General features: G+C 52.0%; 1 protein-coding gene across 2 annotated transcripts in view; it reads right to left on the reverse strand.

Moving 5' to 3' along the window:
- The window catches only part of GRIK3 (glutamate ionotropic receptor kainate type subunit 3), a 247,752-nt gene that overhangs the window by 31,664 nt on the left and 202,200 nt on the right, over positions 1–13,888 (reverse strand). The window lies entirely within an intron of this gene.

The following is a 13,888-nucleotide window of genomic DNA, read 5'->3' on the forward strand; positions in this document are numbered from 1 at the left end:
GCCCATCACAGTTTTAATGAGGGGAATAATTAAAGTTCTATCTCTATGGTCTGAGCATTTTCTGATTAAAAATCTACAATCTCTCGGAGTTCCCGTCATAGCTCAGAGGTAAGAGAATCTGACTAGTATCCATGAGGACATGGGTTTGATCCCTGGCCCCACTCAGGGGGTTAAGGATGTGGTGTTGCTGTGGCTGTGGTGCAGGCCAGCAGCTGCAACTCTGATTCGACCCCTAGCCTGGGAACTTCCATATGCCATGGGTGCAGCCCTAAATAGACAAAAAGAAAAAAAAAAAAAAAGAAAAAAATCTATAATCTCTCACTTCCATCTTTGCAGACTCACCCCACTGCTCTCCTTCTACATGAGGCCCCGTTTAATGGCTTCCTGTTTACCACATTCCCTTGAGCTTCCTGCTTTGCACACACTCTGTCCTGTTGAGAATGCCCTCTCCCTGTTGTCTAACTCTCACCACCTTCCATATTCCTTTGCCCATGTTACCTCTTACAAGAAGCCCTCCCTGATAGTCTCCAATTCTAACTCCCAGGAATCTTGCTTCATCCCATGGTAAGGTCCTCACCTGCTCAGTTGGAATGGCACGTGACTTTTTGTCACATCTGCCTATTTGCCTGTGAGTACCTAAGCGCAGTTGGGACTGTCTGATTCACTGCCTCATTTTTCCACTCTTGAGCCCCATCTCAGCCTCTCCAACATTTGTTAATTGATGTTTCCCTCTGAGAGGCAGCCCTTGGGCTCCTGTGCATAGTTACATATGAGAGCGTGCACCAAATGTCATTTCCCTTCCTCAGGTGGGGCAGGACAGAAAGGGAGGCTGAGCACTACAGATGTCTTTGCTATGGGTGGGGGCTGCCTCTGAGAACACCCTTCTAAACAGTCTCTACACAGCCACCCCCACTGACTTGGTCTGGCTTAATTAATTATTTTGTGAGATCCACTAGGCACTAGGGATACATGGTTTAGCCAAACAGACATGGTTTCTGCCCTCATGGGGCTTACATTCTAGTAGCAGAGATGGACATTAATCAAATTGTTTACTAAGTGGCAGCTGTCAGCACATCTCTGACTTCACCAATCCTAGAACAGGAATTAGCATCCAAGTTGAAATCAGACTTCAAGATGGGGAGGACCGGTATAAGTAGAACCCTAGCTCCTAAATGACTCTGTGGGTGTCCCAGGCTGGAGGACAATGACAAACACACAACCCTGATGTTTCACCCCAATGCTTCTCCTACTAACATCAGCCCCCACTGATGTCATCAGCCCCCTAGTGTTTACTGACACTAGGAACCAAGGATTCGGTGAATCTTAGAACCTAGACAAATCAGGGAGGAGGAGCCTATTACAAAGGATGTTTCATACAGGGATCTTCCTTTTGCAAACTTCTGAATGTGTGAGTTGGGACTTGCCTAGCTTTGAAGGCAGAGGAAGAGGAAACAGGCAGCTGCCGCCACCCCAGCTCTATGAAGCCTCTCAGTTCAGGGTATGCACAAGGGAAAGCAACAGAAGGAGAGAGAACTGTCAAAGAAGATGCAGAGTGTCTAATGTGTATCTGTTCAAGACCTACTGTGTATCAGTCTGGGATAAGAGGTGAGCAAGAGACCCAGCTCTGCTCCCAAGGAGCTTCTGGTCAAGGGAACCCTGGCTGGGTGCTGTGAATAGGACTCCAAGTGGAGTGGGAGCTGGGATGGGACATTTTGGAGGGTCCCTTTCAGTCCTGAAGTTCTAGGATCCTCTATAATGTTGAAATGATAGGTGTCATGGCTTTTGATTATAGAACTTAGCCCCCCCCACCACCTGACCCCTGTCCCTACAAAGCACATTGCTTTGGGAGGCTCTGTTCTGACTCCAAAGCCATCATTACTGTTCAGAGTGCATTTGGAACTGCTCCCTGGGAAGGGTTTCTGGGGCTTGGAGTAGGGAATAACCTCAAAGTCAGTGGTTGCAGATCTTCCTTTGGCTTTTAATGGCAGGTTGGATGAGAGTGTAAGTAACTGTGGGATCAAGGTGTTTGCAGACGTTTTTCCTACTAGGAGTGTTCTAGGATTGGCAAGGAAGCCAACCATAGGGCTAGAGGCCCTCTTTCTTCCCCAAGACAGTCTTAGAAACTTAAGAATATCCCCATCAGCCTTCTGTTCTTTGGCTCTAACAGGGCCATCTAGACATTCTGCACCTACAGTACCAAGACAACTGGTCAACCTGACCTTCTTCACGAGAAGTTTTGCTGTATGTTCTCCCCTGGGCTTCAGGAAAGCTGGAGTTCTCCACTTTGATTTTGGTTTAGGCAGAAAATACTACATTTCACTGTTGGTTATGATTTCCCTGAAAAATGCATTATTTTGTCCAACTTCCCTTAAAAGAGCTGAATAGATGTCAAGACTTTGCAGTTTCAGTTCATTACTCAGAATGAAAGGCCCAATCTTGGCAGCTTCTTCCCACCTGTGCAAGTTTTCTTTGAGGATGATTCATAAAATCATAAACTGTCAGAGCTGGACAAGAGACCTTCAGTAACATCTATTCCAACGCATATTATTTATGAAGGGAAACTGAGGCTCAGAGGAGGCCCAAGGTCTTTGTTCTCATATGTACATGTCCTTGAACAAACCAAACCACTGACTTGCCCAACACATTCATTGATCATTCTATGGACGACTTGACGACCCCTTCTGCCTCACTGAGGACCTTTCTATACCTTTTTTATAAACCTCTGGAACATGTGGGACAGCGCTTTCAGGACACTACTCCATCCCCATAAGCAGCTTTCCATGTACCAAGAATCTATCAGGACCTGGCTGGCTCCAGCTGTCCTATTCCCTTCCATGCTCGCATAAGGTCCGTTGGCACTACGTGCTCTTTCACAATCAGAAGTGAAGGCAAGAGTGACTTAATTAGTTACAGCTCCCCATTTTTGCCCTTAGTACCCAGCCACCTTGACTCCTGTGCAGATGCTAGCCTCATATTCCAGAGTGAGGCAACCTCCTCCCAGGTTCTAAGAACAAATTTGTGACTATGGTCCCGGTTCTGGCAATTTATGACTGATCAGGCTTTTCTTAGGACAGAGGTTCTCCTGGGGAGAAGATCTTTAGCCCTAGCTTGCTTCCTGAGCCCAAGTTTGCTACCTGTGTCTGGTGTCCCTGTTGGCACCTGCCTACTTGGTTTCCCAAGTATGGTCTCCACCAGATTCCCCACCTATGTGCTCTGCCTCTGGGTTGGGATCCCCCAAGGCACCTGCTTGCTCAAACCATGAGCTAATATAGTTAAAATAGTAAGAGCAGCTATCATTCATAGATACTTCTTGTACACCGAGCATCGCTAGGTGTACTACATATATTACCTTATGTGACTCTCCCAGCAGCCGCATGAGGCAGTAAACATTATCACCATACTCCAGGGGAGGGTACTGAGGCTCAATCAGGCTAAGAGGTTTGTTCACGTTGGTGAGGGACCAGTGGCATTGGTGGTATAGTGGTGAGTGTAGCCACCTTCCAAGCTGGTGAATGGCTGAGCCAGTACTTGGACCCAATGCACCGTGACCTCAAACACCAACATTTTACAACTCTGCCCTACCAGCCGCATGTGGTGGGTTGAACTGTGCACCCCTTCCCCAAATACGTTCAAGTCCTAACCCTTGGTACCTGCGCATGTGACCTTATCAGGAAACAGGCTCTTCCTGCACAACAAAAACAGTACTTTATTATTGCCCCTGGGATTAAACAACATTGGAGAGATTCCTGGGTAGAGTAACTGGGGCTGTGCCAAGGGAAGACACACTTCCTATCTCTTCAGTGGGTGTGTTCACTTCCCCATAGATCTGTTTCTCCCTGGCTCCCTAAATCCATCAGTGTGCAAAAGGGCTGTTCCTGAGTGTGCAGCCTTGCGGAAGGCTCCTGGCATGCGCCTGTTTTCATTTAGACTCTGCCTCACAGCAGTCCCATGATATGTCTCCCAGCAACACTCCCCACGTGGTTTAAAATCCCCGTAATGCTACTACTGCATGCCTATTGGAACCGCCCAAATAAAATAAGGTTGATAATACCAGGTGATGGTGAGGACGCAGAGCAACTGGATCGCTCATATTGTTGGCGCTCATATTGTTGGTGCAGCTCCTTAGGTGACTGGTTATTATGAAAGGATTGAGACGTTCCCGTTGTGGCTCAGTGGGTTAAGAGCCTGACTAGTATCCACGAGGTTGCGGGTTCAAGCCCTGGCCTTGCTCAGTGGGTTAAGGATCCGGCGTTGCCACAAGCTGCAGCATAGGTCACAGATTCGGCTTGGATCTGACATTGCTGTGGCTGTAATGGAGGCTGGCAGGTGCAGCTCCAATGCAACCCCTAGCTCCGGGAACTTTCATATGCTGCAGTTTTGGCCCTAAAAAGTTCTATAAATAAATAAATAAAATAAATAAATAAATAAAAGGATTGAGGACCAGCTAGATGGAAGAGATACACAGGAAAAGTTATGCGGGAAGCGGTGTGGTACTTCAAAGCTTTCTATCTTTCTCTGGGGGTGCCACTCTCCCCACAACCCCATGTATTCACCAACCAGGAAGCTCTGGAGAGTAGGTTTTTGCAGAAGTCATCAAGTTAAGATGAAGTCAGACTGGATTAGGGTGAGCTCTAAATCCAATGAATGCTATGTATGACCAGCTCACTTTGCTGTACAGTAGAAACTGATAGTGCATTGTAAATCAACTATAATAAAAAAATCTTGGAGTTCGCATCGTGGATCAGCGGAAGCGAATCTGACTAGCATCCAGGAGGATGCAGGTGCGATCCCTGGCCCCACTCAGTGGGTTAAGGATCCATCGTTGCCATGGCTGTGGTGCAGGCCGGCAGCTGCAGCTCCTATTCGACTCCTAGGCTGGGAACTTCTATATGCCGCAGGTGTGGCCCTAAAAAGACAATTTAAACAAAAATACAATGACTGGTGTCCTTACAAGAAGAGGAGAGGATACACGGATACACACAGAGAAGGCCCTGTGGTGATGGAGGCAGAGATTGAAATGATGGAGCTTCAAGTCAAGGTAAGCCAAGGATTGCCGGCCACACCAGAAGTGGAGAGAGAGGCACGGAACAGATTCTCTCTCCAAGGGGACCAACTCTGTGGACACTTTGACTTCTGATTTCCTGCCTCCAGAACTGAAAGAGAATAATGTCTGTTGTCTTAAGGCCCCGAGTTTGTCGCCATTGGTCGTTACAGTCCTAGGACACTCAGACATGTGCCACTTAGATCCTGGGCAGGGTGCACGCAGCTCCCTGCACCCTGCACGTGTCCCGCTCTGAAAGTCAGGTTTTATGGCTGGGACCACCCTGCCCTGCCGGAGCCCATACTGTGTCCCCAGACACCTGACCTTGACTCTGGCTCCTGACCATGACTGCCTGGGCCTCCCCAGCACATACTTTGCATCACCTAGTTGGGCTTGGGACTTAATGGCTGCAGGAACATGTTGATTCACCCCTAGTCCCCCTAGGTCCTTGTACCTCTACTTCCAAAGCCACCCAAGAAAACTGGTCTCACTCCTGCTACACAGGCAAGACTTGTCCCCAGGGCTCTGTCTGCTGGCTCTCTGTCCACGTCTCTGGTGTGTGGTATCCATGGAATTCACCTTCCACTCTTTCCCCAAAGTGTTGTTTCTCTAACTAGACTCTTCCCCAATTTCCACTGCTGTTTAACATATGTCAAGACATTTCTCTCTGCCCTTTAGGTAATTTTATTTATTTATTTATTTATTTACTTTTTAGGGCTGCACCTGCAGCATACGGAAGTTCCCAGGCTAGGGGTCAAATGGGAGCTGCAGCTGTCGGCCTACCTCACAGACACAGCCACATGGGATCTGAGCGGCATCTGCGACCTTCACCGTAGCTCATGGTAATGCTGGATCCTTAACCTACTGAGCTAGGCCAGGGATCAAACCTGCATCCTCATGGATGACTAGTTGGATTTGGAACGCACTAAGCCACAATGGGAGTGTAACTGATTTACCTTGTTGTGCCAATTTCTGCTGTACAGCAAAGTGACCGGTCATACATGTACTACATTCCCTTTCTTATCTCCCATCATGGTCTATCCCAAGAGTTTCCTGTGCGATACAGTAGGACCTCACTGCTTATCCATTCAGGTCATTCTTATGGTGGGTTCATGAAGCCATTCATGATCTAGCTGGCGCTGTCCAGCAGAACTCTCTGCAATGACGGAAATACTCTATATTTCTGCCCAATATGGTAGCCACCAGCTACCCAAAGAACTTGAAATGTGGCCCATGTAACTGAGGAACTGAATTTATACTTTGACAGCATTAATTTCCAATGAAATAATTTAAATGAATTAAACAATTGATTTTGATTAAGTTTAAATGTAAATAACCTCACGTGGCTGGTGGCTTCTGCACTGGAAAGGCAGGTCTAGCCCATTAGCCCATGCAGCCTTAACTGTCATCTAATTTCCCCCATCTTCTTCCTAGTGGCTTCTTTCAGACCCTCCAGCTCACTCAGGACCTTGGCTCGGATACTCTTCTCTCCCTGGAGCTTCTTCCCCAAACTCTGTCTAGCTAATGCCTTCTTCTCCTCCAGATCTCAGCTCAAACATCACTTCCACAGACAGAATCCTCAGGTGAAATCAGGCTGCCGTGGTGATGATGCTCACGGCACCGGGTATTTGAGTTCCTAGCACTGACCATGCTTTTAGGGATATTGGGTGATTTCTCCCCCTGCCCCCAGCCCACAACCTCATGAGCGCTGTCTTTTCATGACTGTCTGCTCCACTCCCAGCATGGTGTCTGGCTCACAGCAGGCCCTCGGGAGAGCTGAGGACAGAATCAATGGGATGTTGCTGGTTTGCAAGAGACACGCCCAGCAAGCGGGTCCTCCGAGCCAGCTGGCTGAGCACCTGGCAGTTTGTAAGAGGGCAAAGCGAGTCACAGACGGTGTCCATGGATGACTCCCAGCCGCCAAGCTTAGGAAAACACAGCGCCCCTTGGAAGACCCTGGACATCAACCTGACAACCCACACCCTCAACAACCACTCATCCGAACAAAGGGGAAAAGAGTGCTCATCAATTCACAAGCATCCATGGATGGGTCAACTACCAACATGCTGGCCTCCTGAGCTGACAGCTGCCTCGCAGGCTTGGTGGTGAGGACGATGGCGCACCCGTCCCTGGCCTGGGAGACCTGCTCATTCCTGAGTCCCAGCAGGCTCTGTGCTGTGCCCCTGTCCTTCAGGAAGGATGGGCAGGTCCTCCCCACTTCATAGCCACAGGGACACCCCCCCGGGATGGACCATAGCTCGGTCTCCAGTCTCTAGGGGTCCTCTTTTCCCATCCCATAGGGTCCTGAAGGTGGCGTCAGCCCAGGCAGACCCTGCCCAGCCCAGCTCAGGGAGCTGGGGGCAGTGACCCTGCACCTGTCCCCTCCATAGGCTGTGAGGTCAAGGTTATACATTCCTGTAGTCCCTGTGCTGCTCCCCAATGCTCTTATCACAGCTGAATTTTTTTTTTTTTCTTTTTCAGGGCCGCACTCGTGGCATATGGAGGTTCCCAGGCTAGGGGTTGAATCGGAGCTGTAGCTGTTGGCCTAAGCCACAGCCACAGCAATGCCAGATCCTTAACCCAGTGAGCAAGGCCAGGGATCGAACCTGCAACCTCATGGTTCCTAGTCAGATGTGTTTCCGCTGTGTCATGAAGGGAACTCCGAGATTGGATCTTCTGGTCACATCTGCCAGCCTAGCTGGAGGCTGGGAGACCAGAATGCAGGGTCTCAAGGCCGTGGCTGATGTTGGGGGGCATCTCCCAAGCCTACGTCCTCCTTCATGTGCCCCTCCCCTACCATCTTCTGCGGCACCCCGGGGTACAAGACACGACCCAGACCCCTCCTGGATTTCTCTGCGTGCTGCTGGCCAAGGCATTTCTGGAGCTACCCGCATCTCCCACAAGGTCTCTGGGGCCTTTCTCCAGGGTTTCCTGGGATGGAGCAGCAGCACCTCCTCACTGGTTTCTGATCCACGGGACCTCCCGGCCCAGGCCTCAAGGAAGCTCTTTCACCTGGGCACACTCCTCTCGTGGAATAGCCCCATCTAGTCATTCCTTCCTAGATTACTGCCTGCTTCCTCCACTAGAATATAAGCTTCTGAGGCTCAGGGGATGGATTCTGACACTTATGCCCACACTGTATCCACAGCACTGAGCATGGGGCTTAACTGAATACACAGAATGAACAAATGAATGACTTGATCAATGGGAGAAACAGATGGATCCACCTGCCGAGAGTTGGAGGAGGTCACCCAGTGAGCCCTTCCTTGGGGTCTGCAGTTCTCAGGGGGGTACATGGAGTCTCAGATGGTATCCACGGATGTCCCATCAGCCAGCCGGTGCCACACTTAACAATGAGCACTGTGGCCACCCAGAACCTCGGAAAAGTTTGTCTATATCTAAAGAGATGGGACAGGTGCTAGAAAATTCCTAAGTGTTGACCAAAGGGTCATGTACCTGTGCTTCACACATAGGCCTCCTGAGCTGCCGGACGCCCCAGACCTGGGAGTACGGTGGGTCCCTGAATCCCATCAGCAAAGCCCTGGTGGTGTCTTTCAAAATGGCTCAGGTGGTGTTCCCGGCTTCGGGGTTGCACCACCCCAGGGGAGGGATTCTGACATTTTTGCTCACCACACCTCCATGCTCATCTCTAAAAGAACTCCCCTTCCCCACTCCCCGCGTGGCCATGAGGCCAGTGTCCACCCAGGGTCTGTCCTGGCACAGTTGCTGCCAGCCCTGCAGGATGCCTGGTGAGGTGTGACCCACCCAGGTCGGTACCACATCCATGCCCTAGGAGTCTCTTCCTCATTCTCCAAGTCTCGGCTCAGGAGTCACCTCTGCAGGCAAGCTCGAGTCATTCCCCCATTTTTCTCTGTCTTTTTCTGTCTTTTTAGGCCCGAACCCACAGCATATGGAGATTCCCAGGCTAGGGGTCCAATCGGAGGTGTGGCCACAGGCCTACACCACAGCCACATGAGGTCTGAGCTGCATCTGCAACCTACACCACAGCTCACGGCAACGCCGGCTCCTTAACCCACTGAGCGAGGCCAGGGATTGAACCTTCGTCCTGATGGATGCTAGTCAGGTTAACTGCTGTGCCATGAGGGGAACTCGTCATTCCCCAATTTTATACTCCCCCAATTCCCCATAATACTCCCCCTTGCTGCACCAATGAAAATTCTAATGAAATTTAACTTGTCTGATTCATTGCTTGTTTCCCTCTGGGACCTTGGGTTCTCTGTATCTCTAGTCACCACCCTGAGTCTGGCATGCCATTCGCGCTCGGCTCAGACCCCTTTCATGCACCAGGTCAGACCCCCTGGCTACGACCAACCTCATGCAGGCACAAGCTGACAGGCTCTCACTTCCTGCCCACCTGGACACCTCTGGTCCCCCGCTTTCCTGTCTCTGCACAGCCCCTCTGCCTGCTTCCCCCACAACTTCCCGTGGATGTTGCAGCAGGGTCCTGACTGGCTCTCATGCCTGCCTGGCCAAACCCAGAAATGCACGGAAGTCAGGAGCCCGTAGGTGAACCTGCTCCCCCTTCTCTCCTCACCCTGAGAGGTGGTCCTGAGACACACTTCATCAGGCTTTCCTGGGGCACAGACTCAGGGAAGAGCCTCACTCCGTTGCAACCGGCTCAATACTGTGTCTTTGTATCAGCTCTCCCTCCCTCTGGCTCCACTATTCTGCCCTGAAGCTCCCGGGCGTCCCATCCCCAAATGCAGTAGCGGCATCTATGCCTCCACTTCAGGCTCTGCCCCCCAGGAGCCCAGGCTAAGACAGGGCTCTATCAAGCTTTGCAGAGAGAATGAAGGAATGAATGGTCCTGGACGGGAGGGTCGGCTTGTTCTTGCTCCCTCCAACCTCAGCATCCCTCCAACACCCCCTTCACCCCAGCAGCTCCATTGCTACCTCCTTGCTGCTCAGCCTCCTTTGCCAAGGATCCTGGTTATCTGGACCCTGACCTCCTGCCAGGCTCTTTCCAGGTCTTTCCCAGGCTGGTCTCTGCCTGCCGAGTCCTGGCAGCTGACAGCTCTGCAGTGAATCTCAATGTGGCTCAAGTCGTTCCTGCATCTCTCCCCTGCTTACCTAGTCCTCAAGTAGAACCTAAGCTTCCCCAGGGCTCCTCAGTCCTTGCTCTGGGCCTCCTGGCTGCCCTGACAAGAGGCTAGTTTTTCAGTCCATCTGTTTCTCTGCTCTCAACTGCCCTGTCCCATCCAGGATTCTGACCTGCCCCGAGTGAGCTCCCAGCATGCCTTGCTTCGAAGTGCACTGACCGGCCTGAAGGAGGTAGCTTGGCAGAGCCTTTCCTGGCCAGCCAAACAAGGGTTTGGAGCCCTTCCTAACACGAATGCATGCCAGCCAGAACGACGATCGGGTTCCTGGTGGGAGGGCAGGGGCACCGTGTGTGATGGGGTCACAGCCTCGACAGCAGATCCTCCCTCCCACACTTGGGATGGCAAGCTCAGGGGTCAGGACTCCACAGCCATGACCCTGGGGAAGGTGTGCACGTCCATGTGCTCATTCACGCATCCCTCATTCATCAACGCCAGCTTGTGCCTAGTCCCATGCCAGGTGTGGGCAGTGCCAGGACAGTCCAAAGGCACTGTCTGTCTAGAAGAAGAATCAGGGAAACGGTTCCTTGAAGCTGTGCCACCCTCTGCTCTGCTCTCGGGGTTTCAGGGAGGCAGAGGGACCTCTGGCCAGTGCGACTGCTTTCATGGGGAAGGGAAGCCATGCCAGGGGTACCCACCATTACTCCTTGTCTCCATCTTGGTCAAAACCCATCTTGGTCCAGCCCCATCCAAGAGCCAGGGAAACCACCTCACATGTGAAGGTTAAAATGTAACAACTTGGAGATAAAAGAATGAGTGGCTTCCTGTGGCCTGGAGGGGCTTCGTGCATCCATTCCCTGGAGGCCAAGCTCCTGCTCTCTCTCCTCCCTGTTGGAGGGCCTGGGAGAGCAGCCAGGATGGGGCTCCTGGGTCTTTGAGAACAAGGTTTACGGGAGGCCAGGCCAGGGGTGCTCAAGAGCCCGTGCTGGGGCTGACCCTGTATCCCCGGGAGAGCACACTCATGCCAACTCATGGATGCTGTTCCATCCTTGTCTCCTTCAACCTCCCCACCTGCTGCTTGAGATCCTGCATCCACCCTTCCCAGCAGCCTCTCCTCCTTCAGCTTCTGTCACCCGTGCTCCCTGGCCTCCCTCCCTCCTCTCTGGCCTTGCCGACTCGGGTATCTTGCTGAAGCCTCCCTTTCATTGCCTCCTCATACTTCCTTGCCATTCAGGGTCCTGCCTTTTCTCAACTCTTTTCTCTCCAGCAATCTCTGCCTCTCTCTGTGTCCTAAGGCTCCCCCTGAGGCTGTGCTGGTGACTCCAAAGCTCAGCCTCCAGCCCTGCTCCCCCCTCTGAGGGCCCAGCCACCTGCAGGGACCCGACCCCGACATGATCTCAGAGCCTCTCCCCAATCCTCTGCTTTTCCAGGAGGCTCTTATCTGGGGGGATGGCAACACCTCCCCAGCTGTCTGAGTGGGGATTTCACACCGCGTCCTCCATTCCTCCCTGCCCCTCACCTGCTCCACCCAACCAGTCACCAACCTCATCGATTCTCCCTTCGTGTCTCCATCCCGGGTCACCTGCTCCCCTCCTTTCTGAGCATGACCGTCTGAGGCCACCAGGCTCTCTTCCACCCAAGTCCAGAGATGGCCTCCGCACTGGCTCCAGTTTAGCCAGTGGCACGAGTGCCACCTTGATGCCACTCCCCTGCTTCTGCATCTTTAGCTGTGTCTTGTAGTCTTGGAATTAAAACCAAATAAATCCTCGCTTTGGCACCCAGGGCTCTTCCAGGCTTGCCTCTTGCCCCTTCTCCAGCAGTAGCCTTTCCTCTTGGACTCAAGCTTTCCATACTTAGGGCTCTGCTCCCTACTCCCCAGCAGGATCCTGGGGACCTGGTGCCAGAACAGAGCTCTGGATGGCAGGTGTCAGGAAAGGCCACCCCCCCACCCTGGGTGGTAAGGGGTGATGCCTCGGTGTATGCCTCAATTCCTTGTGAGTCTGATCAATGTGTGTCAGTTACCTGAGGCTCCCTGCTTGGATTCAGAAGGGCAAGGTCTAGATGCTGGGTCACTGGGGCCCACCAGGGTGACCACGGCCATGGGACCAACTCTCCCACTGCCACCCTGTCACCACGTACACTCTTTAGACAGGAGGGAATGGTGAGGAAGGGGCAGGGCAGTTCTAAGGTGCTGAGCAGTAACTGATCTCCAGGCACTCAGCTAAGCATTTCTGTGCTGTACCTCATTAAAGCTTCCCAAGAATCCTGGACAGAAGGCTTTTTGAAACTTATTCCCATTTCCTAAATGTGGAAATAGAGGCCAGAGAGGTTTGCTTTTTTTTTTTAGGGCCACACCCTCGGCATATAGAATTTTGCGGGCTAGGGGCTGAATCAGAGCTACCGCTGCCAGCCTACACCATAGCCATAGCAAGGTGGGATCCAAGCCGCCTCTGAGAGCCTGGTGGCCTCAGAGGGTCATGCTCAGACTACACCACAGCTCACCGCAATGCTGGATCCTTAACCCATTGAGCGAGGCCGAGAATCGAACCCGCGTCCTCATGGATCCTCGTCGGGTTTGTTAACCACTGAGTCACGAAGGGAACTCCCGAGGCCAGAAGGGTTGAATAGCTTTCCCACTGTCAGCAGGCAGTAACAATAGAGAGAGTGACGAAGTGGGAGAGAGATGGGTGATGGATGGAGAAACCACGGCTCTGTCCGATCACCTTTTTTTGCTCCCATAATTGGAGGCCACTTGAGGCAAGGTGAGAATGTGAAGAGGAGGGAACCCACTAGGTACCCGTCTCCCCCCATAACCCTGGCTTTTCGGAAGGCCTGTGGCATGGGACAGAGATGAGCAGAGAGTGTCAGGGAAGGACTTCTTAAGTCCTGCCGGTCAGAGGTTCCACCCAGGGCCTCCAAATGGGCCTCAGGGGGCAGATTCTCGCCAAGGTGGGCATTCATCATTTTTACATCTACGTTCAGATCCCTAATAAGGAAGTAATAATATTGCCAAGCCTTTACCACGCTTTCTATGAGCTAGTGAGAAGACTAATTATCTGACGACACTAATAAATGGTTATGATGTTATTAAAAATGGCACCAAGCTAGGATTAATAGGCTCATCAATTGTAGGGAATTGGGTTTAACAAGGTCTCCGGCGTGTGCCGTCGGGGCCCGTGGTCTTGATGGAAACGGCTGCATGGAGCCAGGGAGGAGACCCCCTCTTTTCTCCAGCTGAGGGTCAGCTTAGGAAGGGCTGGCAGTTGCTGGGTTTTCAGTTCCAGCCCCTTGCAAATGACTCGGCAAGGCTCTCGGGCTGCTGGAGATGCTGTGGGTGGCCGGGCCAGCATCAGCGGGGCTCACTTCCACACGTGGCCTCCACTTTCGGTGTGCTCCCGCTTCCTCCCCAGCCCAGCTCGCCTCTGCAAATGACAGGCTCAGAGACCACCCGGAGCCCCACGCTCCACAGCCCCCCTCACAAAGCTCGAGGGGAGCTGGCAAATGGAGCTGTCTCTGGGGCCTGCTGACTGATTTCCATAATAATTACAGTTATTACTAATAACGGTGACAACACCACTCCCTCCCGTTTACACTGAATTCCCCCGTCTAGGAGCTGCTTCCCCACCAGTCATCACCCCCAGCACAAGCTGAGAAGCATGCGGGGCAGGTATGAGTCTTTCCCTGTAAGGAAATGAACTCAGGGAGATAAAGCGACTTCCTCAAGCTCCTTCTCCAGCCTCAAAGGAATAGCCGTAATGAAAAAAATAAAACTCATAAGAGCAATTACTGA

Source organism: Sus scrofa, chromosome 6 (genome assembly GCF_000003025.6).
Source record: "Sus scrofa isolate TJ Tabasco breed Duroc chromosome 6, Sscrofa11.1, whole genome shotgun sequence".
Classification (NCBI taxonomy): Eukaryota; Metazoa; Chordata; class Mammalia; order Artiodactyla; family Suidae; genus Sus; species Sus scrofa.